Source organism: Triturus cristatus, chromosome 8 (genome assembly GCF_964204655.1).
Source record: "Triturus cristatus chromosome 8, aTriCri1.1, whole genome shotgun sequence".
Lineage (NCBI taxonomy): Eukaryota > Metazoa > Chordata > Amphibia > Caudata > Salamandridae > Triturus > Triturus cristatus.
In genome coordinates, this window is record NC_140591.1 from 430,898,941 (window position 1) to 430,911,837 (window position 12,897).

Below are 12,897 nucleotides of genomic sequence, written 5' to 3' on the forward strand. Positions count from 1 at the left end.
GTAGAGGCAAGGCTTGTGATATAATAATGCAATTCCAGGCAGCTGTCTAATGGCATCACCAGATAGAGGGCCAGTGCTAGGACTGTCATCCCATGTCAAGATGGGAGTCAATAGAGGAGAAAGCTACAATGGTGTGATTATGGCAGGTCTTCTGTGGTTTTCATAGGATCCTCTCCATATGCAACTATTCCCGTTTGGTTTTTCAAGCCTAGGATCAACTCCAAGAATACACAAAGTAGCATCATATGTCCTGCTCTCCACCTTCAGCTGGAGTGACTGATTTATCCCAGCCCTGCTATTCCACACACTCATGAAGCATCTACCTCACCAATGTCCTTCCTTCTTTAGTCGAAGAAGGGCTGAATCCTATCTTTATTCCTTTCAAGGATCGATTCAAGCAAGTGTGGGTCACAACTGAGCTTTTATCTCCAATCTTTAATTTTTCTTCTATTTTATTTCTCTCATTCCACTCTGTTATGTAATATTATCGGCAGTTCATGCTGATCGTGTGATATCCCTCCTTAGACGTGTGTGCCTCCTGGTCCTCTCTTTCGATGATCCCTCACATACCCACCTTGCATGTGGCTTCTCCTGCAATATGCTGCAAATGTGCTCCTCTAATGTGAGCCGCCAAAAGGTAACAGCAGCAGACAGGCATGTGGCAATGACAAAAGTCAGGTCGCAGTGGTTCCTGGAAACAGGCTGAATGATGGTGAATTCTGGCAGTGTCAAGTAAGAGGACAGGAAATGGCACAGGTTGATTCTTTGACATCTCAAAAGGTGGCAGTAGAGCAACAGCAAACCACATCTTGAGAGTGAACGCGTGTTGCTGTTGTTGCTTGCTCAGCTTTTCCTATGGTGCCTCATATTAGCTGTTCCCAATGAATCTTCAGTTTAGATGGCAAAGTACATGATTATCTGCAGTGACTTCACTATGTATGTATGGACCTCCAAGAAGATGATATTAACATCATTCTTTCACTGGACTGAGGCGACTAAACCCCATACTCTCCAGAGGCGTGCTAGGAGCAGGATCATGCGTCAGATTAGCCATGTGTCCACTGGCAGAAAAGTTGATGGTTTGGTAACAGGTACGGATTTTTTTCTCTTATGACTTCCAATTGTTTTATTACAGGAGCTGGGGTGAGACAGTAGTCCGAGTAGATTTGTCAAAAGAGGGGTTCTACTCGGGGGGCTGCTGCCAGCAAGATCGTGGTATTTGTTGGATTCTGCTTAACAAAAGAGATCCACACCGCTCACTGTTTGCATCCAGCTGCTAATGTGGTTAGAGATCTCAAAAGATGGTGACACCTTTGCAATTGGTTGCATTTCTCAAAACGTGTAGACAAATGAGCTAATGAGGAGAAAATAAGAACGATTAGTAAAGTGAATACCTGTGAGGCATATAAAGTAAACTGTTCGATAAGAGCAGTGGCGGCTGGCATCTACGGGGAGAGGGGTTGGGGGCACATGCGCAAAATATTATAAACAAATAAATAAATAAACGTACCTAATGTGACGTTCTCACTCTGGACCTATTCTTTGCAGGTACTGGAAGCGGATACTGGAACTCTGTTGCCCAATCCTGGCATTGCTCAAACGCATCATGTGAGAAGTGCCCTGACTGGAGGGAGTGGCCTCAATCGGCGCTCCACAGTGCACTGTAGCCCTGCATTTACTTTCAACCCAGCTGTCTTAAGACGTTTAAAGTGCGCATGTGTGGGTTAAAAAGACATGCACACTTTAAACAGTGCATTAGACAGACCACCCTCCTCCCTGCTGCTGTCAGTCGACAGCAGCCCAACCCCGTCCTGGCGCTCGGCTCGGGGGATGAATAATAAAATGGAAATGAACTACCATTTTATTTTTCATCTCTGGGGCTTTGGGGGAAGCACACATCTTCAAGTGAATAGGAATAAGATGCATATCTAGGAGTCCAATGAAAGAAACACAAGCAGTTATATATTATATGTAGACGCACAGAGTGTGATATACCATTCAGAACCATTGTTGAGTGTATGAAGGGGACCAACTTATTTTATTCTAACTTAGGTTTTTCTGGGCTGGACTCAGTACCACACTGGATGTATGGGCCCAGGAACATATCGTAGCGTTTTTAGAGTGAAGGGAACTACTGTTTATATTTTTAAATTTTTACTAACAAATGTGTACCAGCAGAAGTAAAGAACAATTATCGGTCATTAACTTTATGTGATTAATTATCAAAGAAACAGTCAATTTCACTGACAAAATAGCAATCACATGTGAATATGTTGATTCATGCTGTCCACATAGACATTTCTGAACCAAGATGGTCATGGATACAGCAAAGCATTGGCTGATTCAAACTTGTTTCTCCACAAAATACACTTAGCTTTTGAACTCATCTTGATTGGTGTGTACAAACACGATTTATATGAATATAGTATTAAGTGATATTTGGGAGCGCTCCATATTTGCATGAATTCATTGTTGGACTTGGCCCTCTCTGCAGGGTCATCCTCCATCTTTTTACCTTCACCCCTCCTGTTTTCTGTACACGTTTCTGTTGGCTTTTAGGGCTCTGTTCACTCTTCCAACGATAACCAGTGCTAATGCTTGTGCACTCTTTCTTAAACATTCTAAAATTGGCATACACCCAATTGACACATTTAATTTACGTGTAAGTCCCTAGTAAAGTGGTATTACATGTACCCAGGGTCTGTAAATTAAATGCTACCAGTGGATCTGAACCATTTATTGTGCCACCCACTTGAGTAACCCTTTAAAAGTTCCTCTCAGGTCTGTCATGCAGTCTGAGTGTGCAGTTACTAAACTGCCAATTCTACTTGGCAAAATAACCCCCTTGCCAAGTCTTAAACTCCCTTTTCATTATATATGTCAGCCTTAAAGTAGGCCCTAGATAGCCCATAGGGCAGCGCGCATTTTTATTAAAAAGGTGGACGTGTACTTTTAAGTTTTACATCTCCTGGTAGTGAAAAATTCACAAATCTGTTTTTGCACTGCTGTGCGGCCTACTTCCCCCATAGAATAACATTGGGCTCCTTTATTATATTTATAAGTGGCAATTTTTGATTGGGAGCAGGTATGAAAGTCATGTTTGGTGTCTGAGGAATTGTCATTTAAAACCCAGATTAATGGTAAAGTCAGATTTTAAGTCAGTAGTCTGAAAATGCCAATTTCGGAAAACTGTCATTTTCCTGTCCTAACCATTTGGTGTTTGCAGCCTGTTTCCTGGGTCACATGACTAGGTATAGTTGTCAATTGTTTTTTTTTGTATTCCTCCCAGATGTCATCACAATAGAGGGACTGGATGTGGGCAAGATGGACCACCTCTGGCAGGATGGGGGGGTGGAGCTGTCACCTACCACACTTGCATTTCAAAGACACTGGTCCAGCTCCAATGCAAAGGGTTTCACACTGGCCTATTGAGTCCCCAAACACACTCAAACCAGGGCAGGGAGGAAGGAAATTCCAGATACTTCTCTAGAGCGAAGGTTCCAGAAGTTTCCTCCACTTTAAAGTGGGCACCAGGTATAAAAAGGGGACATGCAGACCCACTCTTGAGTACACTCCTGGACATGTGGCTATCACAGAAGGATGCCCAGCTGCCCTGCTGCTTGCTGAGAAGGAAGACTGGACCTGCACCCTTTATCCCAGGTTGAAGTGACTCTTAGGGCCAGCTGGCTGACCTCCTATTTTGAGCTACAAGGACACAACAAGCTCTAGATACCTCTCTGAAACAGCTCAGCTGATTGGCTGCAACTGGACCTGCCTGAGGTCTGCTGGAGGGAGTTCCTGCCTCCCAGGTCCTGGACCCTTAGTGTGGCATTAGTTGAGCTCCTCCACAATGAGGAGAAGAAATCCTGAAGTTTTGGCTTTATGTGATTGCAAACAGGCTTGTTCGCGCCAAGATCTTACCACTCACGCCAACTGCGAACGCGTAGCTTCAGTGAACCAGACTATTCACGCTACAGCAACCACCAGCGGTGACCGGCAATGTGAGATCTGCAATTTGCACTACAGCATCGACAGCCCACGGTAACCACCAACGCGAAGCACCAGCAATGACTGTCCGTGTAGCCCTACAGGATCTTTGCACGACAGGGACAACCGTTTGCAATGCCTGGCCTGCTCTTTGTGTTACAGCAACAACCATCCATGACACTCTCCCTACTCCTGGCGGCCTCCTTCATCGCAAACTGGACTCTTTGCGCTGGACTCTAGAAGGTAATTTTTTTAGCTGGACCAACCTGGTCCCTGTATCCAGTGACACTCCATTATGGCTGGCCTGAACTTGTGGCTTTTACCGGCTCTGGCATGACCTGATAACTGCAAGTGGCACTTTGTGCTTTTACTTGTTATACTTACCTTAAATCTTTGAAATTTCATATCCACGGTTCTACTGAGTGGATTTGTATCATTTTGGTGTCAAATAATTGAATACATTTTACTCTATTTTTCTAAATTGATGATGCATTTTCCTGTGTTCAAGTTATTACTGTTTATGTGCTGCAAAAATACTTTACACAATGGTTCTAAGTTAAGCCTGATTGATCTTGTGCCAAGCTATCAGAGGTTTAAACACAAGTTAATTTAGTGACTTTTGTCGTTCAACCTGACAAGGATTGTGGCTGCTGCTTGAGAATGGCTCACACTCAACTCAGCCAACAACCCAATTTCTCACAGGCATGTTTTATTCCTTAGAGGGCAAAATAACTGTTAGCTACTTAGAGATGACAGTAAGTTTTAGGTCCCCACTTTTCCAGAGAATATGAAGGGAAATGGTAGACATTATAAAACAGGCATAACTCTCAAGGCCGACCTGCAACACATTTTACAGTGTATTATCAGTTGTAGGGAAATGTGTCTTTTTTGATTTTATGGGACTGGATTTACTGCCATATTTTGACTCTGGCCCTTGAAGGCTGAAAGAAATCTACCAGTACATGCCATCCAAACTTTACAACAAGACATTAAGTGGCTAATTTCATTTGGCATAACATACTCGTTAATATGGTAATGAGAGGGATGTATGTCGTTACAACGCACACTTTTACAACGCATGCACTTACAACGCATTTTTTACAACGCAAAATCCATTACAACGCATTCCATTACATAGCATGACACTACAACGCATTTTTAAAAACTACCTTTACAACGCATTCCATTACAGCGCATACTACCTTTACAACGCATACCATTACAACGCATAATATTAAATTGCATTTAAGGTAAGTATTAGATAGTATAGGGGTAAAAATTACTATTCTAACTCCAGGGGGTGCAACAGTAGGGTAAGTGTTGGATAGTATAGGGGTAAAAATTACTATTCTAACTCCAGGGGGTGCAACAGTAGGGTAAGTGTTGGATAGTATAGGGGTAAAAATTACTATTCTAACTCCAGGGGGTGCAACAGTAGGGAAAGTGTTGGATAGTATAGGGGTAAAAATTACTATTCTAACTCCAGGGGGTGCAACAGTAGGGAAAGTGTTGGATAGTATAGGGGTAAAAATTACTATTCTAACTCCAGGGGGTGCAACAGTAGGGTAAGTGTTGGATAGTATAGGGGTAAAAATTACTATTCTAACTCCAGGGGGTGCAACAGTAGGGTAAGTGTTGGATAGTATAGGGGTTAAAATTACTATTCTAACTCCAGGGGGTGCAACAGTAGGGTAAGTGTTGGATAGTATAGGGGTAAAAATTACTATTCTAACTCCAGGGGGTGCAACAGTAGGGTAAGTGTTGGATAGTATAGGGGTAAAAATTACTATTCTAACTCCAGGGGGTGCAACAGTAGGGTAAGTGTTGGATAGTGTAGTGTAATATTATGCGTTGTAATGGTATGCGTTGTAAAGGTAGTATGCGTTGTAATGGAATGCGTTGTAAAGGTAGTTTTTAAAAATGCGTTGTAGTGTCATGCTATGTAATGGAATGCGTTGTAATGGATTTTGCGTTGTAAAAAATGCGTTGTAAGTGTAGTGCGTTGTAAAAGTTGCGTTGTAAAGGTTGTTCCCCTAATGAGAGTGCACCAGTTGCAAAAAAGTCAGATGTGTGCTGCACCATAGATTTACACCACTCGCCTGAATGACTCCAGAAACTGGTCAACGGGTCTGCTATGTGCCCCTGAACTGCTGCAGACACATGCTCAAAACAGCAGAAGTCAAATTAAACATTTTAAAATATTTAAAAGTCTATTTTAACATCTGCAAAGTATTCCGTAAGTAGGATCTTGGAACTCATATAAAAGTCATACTTTGGTTGCTGTTACTTCAATATTTAGTATGATATGAAAGTAACAGCAATCAAATGTGCACCTTATTGCATTCGGCTGAAGGAGACTTTCAATTTTGTCTCTGGTCTGCTTTAAGGTTAATAGTAACATTCTCCTAAATTGGCAAAGGAAAGGGCTAGAAAAATCATCTTCATGGCACTGTATTATTTATCAAAAATATAATTCAATAGAGAACCTAGGTTTTTTGGGAACTATGTCCCAAATTTAATTTTTACAAAATGTATTAATGTTTTCCTGAATCTTGACTATTGCCAAACTAGTTGTACCTGCCATCCTCCGATAGTGGCAGTAATTAGATATCCCCAGCTTAGCTAAAAGTGTATCAGCACAAATCACATTACAAAAAGCCTTTGGGAACATATTGCCTGCGTTCTATTTTCTGGCAGGAAGGCAGAGAGATGAAAATTACACGAATATCTACACATAATTTATTTCATTAGCTTGCTTTCACTAGGAAGATGGTATGGAGGGGCAGATAATGAAACAAAAAGGGGCAGTCAGGAGAGAATAAGAAGTAAGGGCCCAAGTGTGAAGGAACACTCTTAGAGGAACTGGTTAGTTTTAATAGCCTTTCAAACATTTGAGAAATCCCCAGGAAGGTACATGTGTAGGTCTTTGAATGTGTAGAGAGTCAAAACTACACAAGATGGGCCCCACAGTAATCAGTAACCCAGTTAGAAACATCTTTATACACAGCTGGGCTTTGCTGAATGCTTGCATATGATGATGACCTTCCTCATAACAATGCTGGTTTCTGTCACCCCCTGAGGCGCCTTTGAACCAGAATTAGTCTGAGTGGGTTTTTTGCTGGCTGGAAAGAAAAAGGTCCTCAATTTATTTATAGAGCCCCTGTGCATTGACAGGGCTGCATCCAGTGGCACTGGGACATTAGAAATTCATCTAAGTAACATTTCCTACAGTTGTTTTTCACTTAACACCCAGGGAGTGCTGTTAAAGAGGATTGATCTAAGCATGGGCACTAATAAGAATAGATTTAGGTTCCATCAGCCATCTCTAACCATCTAACCAAGATACTACCTAAGCAGGCAAGATTTTATGTTTCATCCAGCTATGTTTCACCTGTTCCAAGTCATGTCAATATCACACCCAAAGGCTATATGTATTCAAGAAACAAAGGAGTGCTTCTTATGCTGTAGGGCTGCAGGTTACTTGAACATTGTGCTCAGTGAACACGGATCATTTGGGCTGGTGAGACTGCTCTGGCATCTCAAAGCTTGCGGTCATCCAGAAGGGTGCTCTGCAAGTTGCCTAGAGTGCCAGGCATGAAACGTGCTGTCCGGCTCCTGGAATCTAGCAGGAAAAAGAGGATGTAAAACATGGGCTTCTTCTTCAATCTTTAAAATTCCACCCTGACTCTCTGACAAGTGGCATGTCCAAGTCTCATAAGTAGACCTTCCCAAGATGGGGGATTGCCAGTAGAACATTATGCAAGATTCCTAATGTAAGGTTTGGTTGGAGTCTGTTCCTATGTTGACAATTTCTATTTGATCATATTATGGGAAACGGTCATATGAGGAAGAAGCGCTGCAATGCATTTGTTCCCTTGTTTTTTATTGTGTGTGTTCTTTGCTCATTGCTACTATTTCTGTCCCAGAGCTTTGCTTTCAGCAGCTTACTTTTCTTCTGGATTTGTTCACCTGGATTCTTCGTGGCTATTTTATGCCTCTCCGGATGTAAGGAGTAGTTCGGAGCTTTGCTGATTTCTTCAATTGCAATTTTAAATAAAAAACTATACAATTCCCAAGGAGGTTTTTTCTCTTTTATGTACTTTTCATTCTCTCTGTGACCCTAGTAAAGAGACGCTTGACAACTTTCCGATATTCTATTCTGTGTAAGACGGCACCATGACTAATAGGAGGAGTTTTGATTTCTTTGAACAATGAGGAAGGGGACTCAATAGGCATTCCCAACATATAGTACTTGAAAGACTGTGACATCAGTGACAGTTTAGGCTTGTTAACACCATGCTCCATCTGTTAACATAGCTTAAGAGTTACAACAATTGAGCCCGGAGAATTCAGAGCTAAAGCAGACCTTCCTGTCATGGTCTACAGACATCCCAGGAGTCTCTTCAAGTGTCTAATGTTTTTCTGGGATCCAGTTAATTTAAAAGAATGTTTGGATTCCTATAGAGTGTTTTTTGCTTTTTATTCTGTTCAGTTTATTCAGGATCAAGTCAAAGTGGGTTTCCTGATTAATTGCCTTACTGGATGAACATTGGCTTGGGCAGCTCTATTAGTAACTAACTCAGATCCTTATTTACATTCTTATGAAACCTTTCTATTGACATTTAAAAAGGTGTTTGATGTCCAGATTAGTATGAATTAACTTATGTGATTTGTTTTTGTCTGTTGGCAGCTGAAATAGCCTAGGTTAACAGAAAATAGATGGCTGTTTTTCAAGGTGGATCGAAAGAAGAATTTGTGGATGAATTGATTCATTCACATTGTGCATGTGAGTGTGCGAGAAGGGGGAATGGGTGAGGGGCATCCTCTGACTGAAAATTAAAGCGAGCACCAACTCAAAGCTGGTCTGTATTGTAGTGAAGCGGGACACATAATTCAGGCATCATGAACTCAATCATCTCCAGAAAAGACTGGAGCATGCTGACTCACTCATGTTGAGCCTTCTATGAATAATGCTGACAAACGTTTTGTCCTTCTACTTATTGTTATAAGAACAAAATAAGGAAAATACGTTAATACAGCTGCATTGTTGGATGGTGGTGCATGGAGATTGTTTATTGATCATGAAAGGGCCACAAAAAATATTATTTCTGAAAGTTAAAATGGCTCACCATTAACATCTAGAATAATATTAGAGTCTTTTGCTGCTCTTTCACCAGTGTCATTTGAAGATCATCCAGAAGTGTATTGTTTGACGTTATTGCCTCCATGCAGTAAGCTTTGGAATTCTTTTGTTAAAGAGACCTAGTCCATATGTCGGTCAGTCTTCTCACACAATATCTTTGTCATCACAGTTTTGTCATGCTCAATGTTGTGTCCCTGCAATTATTGGTCAGCAAGTGATGAGATAAAGGCTAATCTTTCTTCTGTACCACTGGTGTGCCATGCAGTAGTGGGAATATGAGGATGCCTGGCACTATTGTTCCTTTTTGTACATCTTTATTCCCTGAGAAAGAGAAGGATAATAAAGACTTATTTCCAGAAGAAGTTGCAGATGGGTCAATTTTACCATCCCATCTTCATCACTTGCTGAAGTATCAGTAGTTTGTGTACTTAAGACAGACCAAGACATACCCTGAATTGATTATAGAGGCTTAAATTAGAAAATGATCAAGAATAGCTATCCACTGCACTCAAAGTCAGTCCATGAAGTGTGCATTTTTACTAAACTTGATTTAAGAGGTGCTTATCATCTAGGTAAAATAAAGGAAGCCAATGAATGGAAAATGATATTGTGCGCACCATTTTCATTTTAAATATTGTATATAGTCATTTGGTAGTGCAATTCTATGGCAGGATCGGAGGCGAGGATTATGCTCTACTTTCTTTATTTTCCATATCCAGCAGTGTTTAACTTTAACATAAAAAAACTTTCTTTCCCATGGATCCTAGGGAAAGGTCAACAAGAAGGTGAACCAATCAACAGTCCTGAACTTCCTGAAAGGCAAGGGACTTCTGGGATAAGTCCTCATTCTTTTCCTGCTCTCTGGCAGTTAAGTCACAAATTTTCCTTTTATTTAATGTGATGCTTATCGGTGTTTTTCTTTAGATTGCGAGGTTATTGCGCTTTCATTACTGTTGCACAGCGATTCGCAGCAATACCCTGTGCCGCAGGAGCATCTCTCATCACTCCACTCGCGGCACCTTCTCAAGACTCGTCAACGTGGCACAGGGTATTGCAGCAGCCGTCTCGTTGCTCCATAGAGGACTCACGTTTCCTGTCAGTTTCAAATCTGACAGCAGTGCACCCCCACCGAGCCTCTGCCTCGAGCCGATTGGAAGTAGATATGCCCATACTAATGAGTCTGTATATACTTTTGGTAACCTGACGCCCTTTCTTGAAGCGGGTTGGTAATTCTGTTGAGACGGTTCATATGCTTGTGTGCTCATTTGTAATTGGAGAAAGACGCTCCTAGCAGGACAGTACCTGCCTCCCTTAGGCTGCCATTGGGGCCAGCCCAGGAGTCCTGGATATCCACAAGATCAGGGTGAGTCTGCCCCGGGGGAGCTTTTGTACACCAGTATTCGCACCTGCACGACTAAACAATAGGGCTTTTCCACAGGCGCCAAATACATACGAACCTGAAGTTCACCAGACTAACAGGGCAGCGGGGACACTTTGAGGTCCCTCTCCTCTCGTCATCACTCTAACTGGTGAGACCCCTTGCAGAGTCATGGATGGGGTTTATGTTGAGGAGGAGTCCCTGCAGTCTCTCCCCTTAGATAATGAATTCTGTCAGGTGGTGGATGTCTCCATTCATCAGGCGGTCGCGGCTGCCATGGGCCCCTTCAAACGACGCCTCATGGAAATTGCCTATGCATATGTTGACAACCCCCCCTCCAAGGGGCACTACACCCTCCCTTACCTGCTCCCCTAGGTGCAAATCTGATTCGGCCATTGACCTTGGCACCTTTGAACACCTTAAAAAGGCCTTCCTAGCCCGTCCTTTTATCGACCCCCCTGATGCACTGAGCGAGGGCCCCCCTTTGTCCTCGCAGGGAGGGGGGTGGAGGCAATGAGTCCCACAGTGAATCCGTGCATAAGGCAGGCCCCTCCAGGCCCTGGCGCCTCCCCACAAGCAGCGCAGAAGCCCCTTCAGACATGCTGGTCCCTGAGGACCTTCTGCACCCATGTTCCACGGAATGGGTCCCTGGGGGATAAGGTTGCCCAATTTGTAGCGAGTCATCTTAGGAAGCCCCTGGAGAAAGAAGTTAGAGCCTGCCTTAAGGCAGAATGTCCACTTCCTGCCCTTGCGGTTAAGGTGGTGGTCACTCCTGAGCTAGATCTCAGAATGGCCACGTTTCTGAAAAAGTTCTGTGATCCCAAGAAAGAGATAGATAGGTCCTGGAGCGCGTTCCAGGATAGACTCCTGGACGCCTGTGGCCCACTCACCAAGATCCCGGACCTTGCTGAGGAAGCTAAGGCTTCTAATTCCCTCCTCTCTCCCGAGCCAGTGTCAGGCTGGGCTCAGCGTGCCATAGTGTTTCTGGGCTAATTACGCCCTCTCAACTGAGAGACGGTGTTCCCTACTGTTAAAGGTTAACCCCAAACTTAGGGACCTCGCTTCCTCAGAGGCAGGCGCAGTGGCTCAAAGGGGGCTCTTCAGGGAGCCATTTGTCAAGGAATTGAGCAAGTTCGTGGCCACATTTACCACCTTGGACAAAGCGCAAGCCTCCTTAACGAGGGTTTTCCACCTGAAGGTTTTCGTTGGGGCCGGTCGTGGCAGGGGGCACCTGATCAGCCGCTTCTACACCCAAGCCCCGCCAGGAACTTCAAGAATATGCAGGAGCAGCCCAAGCACGGAGAGTTCTTCCAAACCAGAAGAAACTACAGGGGTTGAGGCTCCAGGCCCAATCAGGTAAAAATTTGCCTTTCCCCCCAGTTGCATGTAGGGGGCAGGTTGGCTTTGTGTGCAATTAGGAGGCTATTACCTCAGACAGATGGGTTCTCCAAACCATCCGGGGGTTCAGTTCTTTTTGTCTTTGCCGAAGCCCAAACCACCCTGGTAGACGGATCTACTACGCAAAGGAGCGATAGCTGAGGCCTCCCTCCACCCAGGGAGTTTCCTAAGCAATGTTTTTTTGGTGAACAAGACCGATGGGGGTCAGCGCCCGGTCATAATCTAAAGGAATTCAATACCTGGTTGGTTTACCGTCATTTTCAAAATGGAGGGAATCCACCTGCTGCACGACCTTCTGAGCCAAAACGAATGGATGGTGCATCTAGACCTAAAGGGCCCATATTTGGCAGTCCTGAACTTTCCCCTTCACTGACGGTTTCTTCAATTCCTGTGGAAGGGCCTGGTATACGAGTTCACTACCCTCCCTTTCGGGCTATCCTCAGTGCCTTGGTGCTTCACCAGGGTCCTCAAGCCAGTGGTGGAGTACCTCAGGGCACGGGGGTTTTGCCTCATCATATACCTCGACGACCTCCTCCTCTTCACTCAATCACCGACATTGCTGGCAGAGCAACTAACTACAGATGGCTGTGGCCTTGCTGCAGGGCCTGGGCTTCGTTATCAACGAAAAGAAGTCCCTCCTTTTGCCGGAAAAGCAAACTACCTTTCTTGGGTTTGTCATACACTCTGAGCGAAACCTTACATTTACCAGCCAGGAAGATCTCGAAAAATTTGATGGGAGATAAGGAGAACCCTAGCCAGGCCTACTACTTCTCTCCGACAGATAGCCAGAAATGTGGGTCTCCTGTTGTGCTCTATTCAGGCCATCTTCCCAGGCCCTCTCCACTACAGGGCCCTCCAACAACTCAAAGCCTCCCAAAAGAGGAAGGGTCTGCAGTATGCAGAGCAGGCCCCCCTCACAGAAGAAGTGAGGCTAGAGATGCGGTCGTCGTTAGACCAAATGGAGGCCTGGAACTGGCTGGCCATCTTTGGC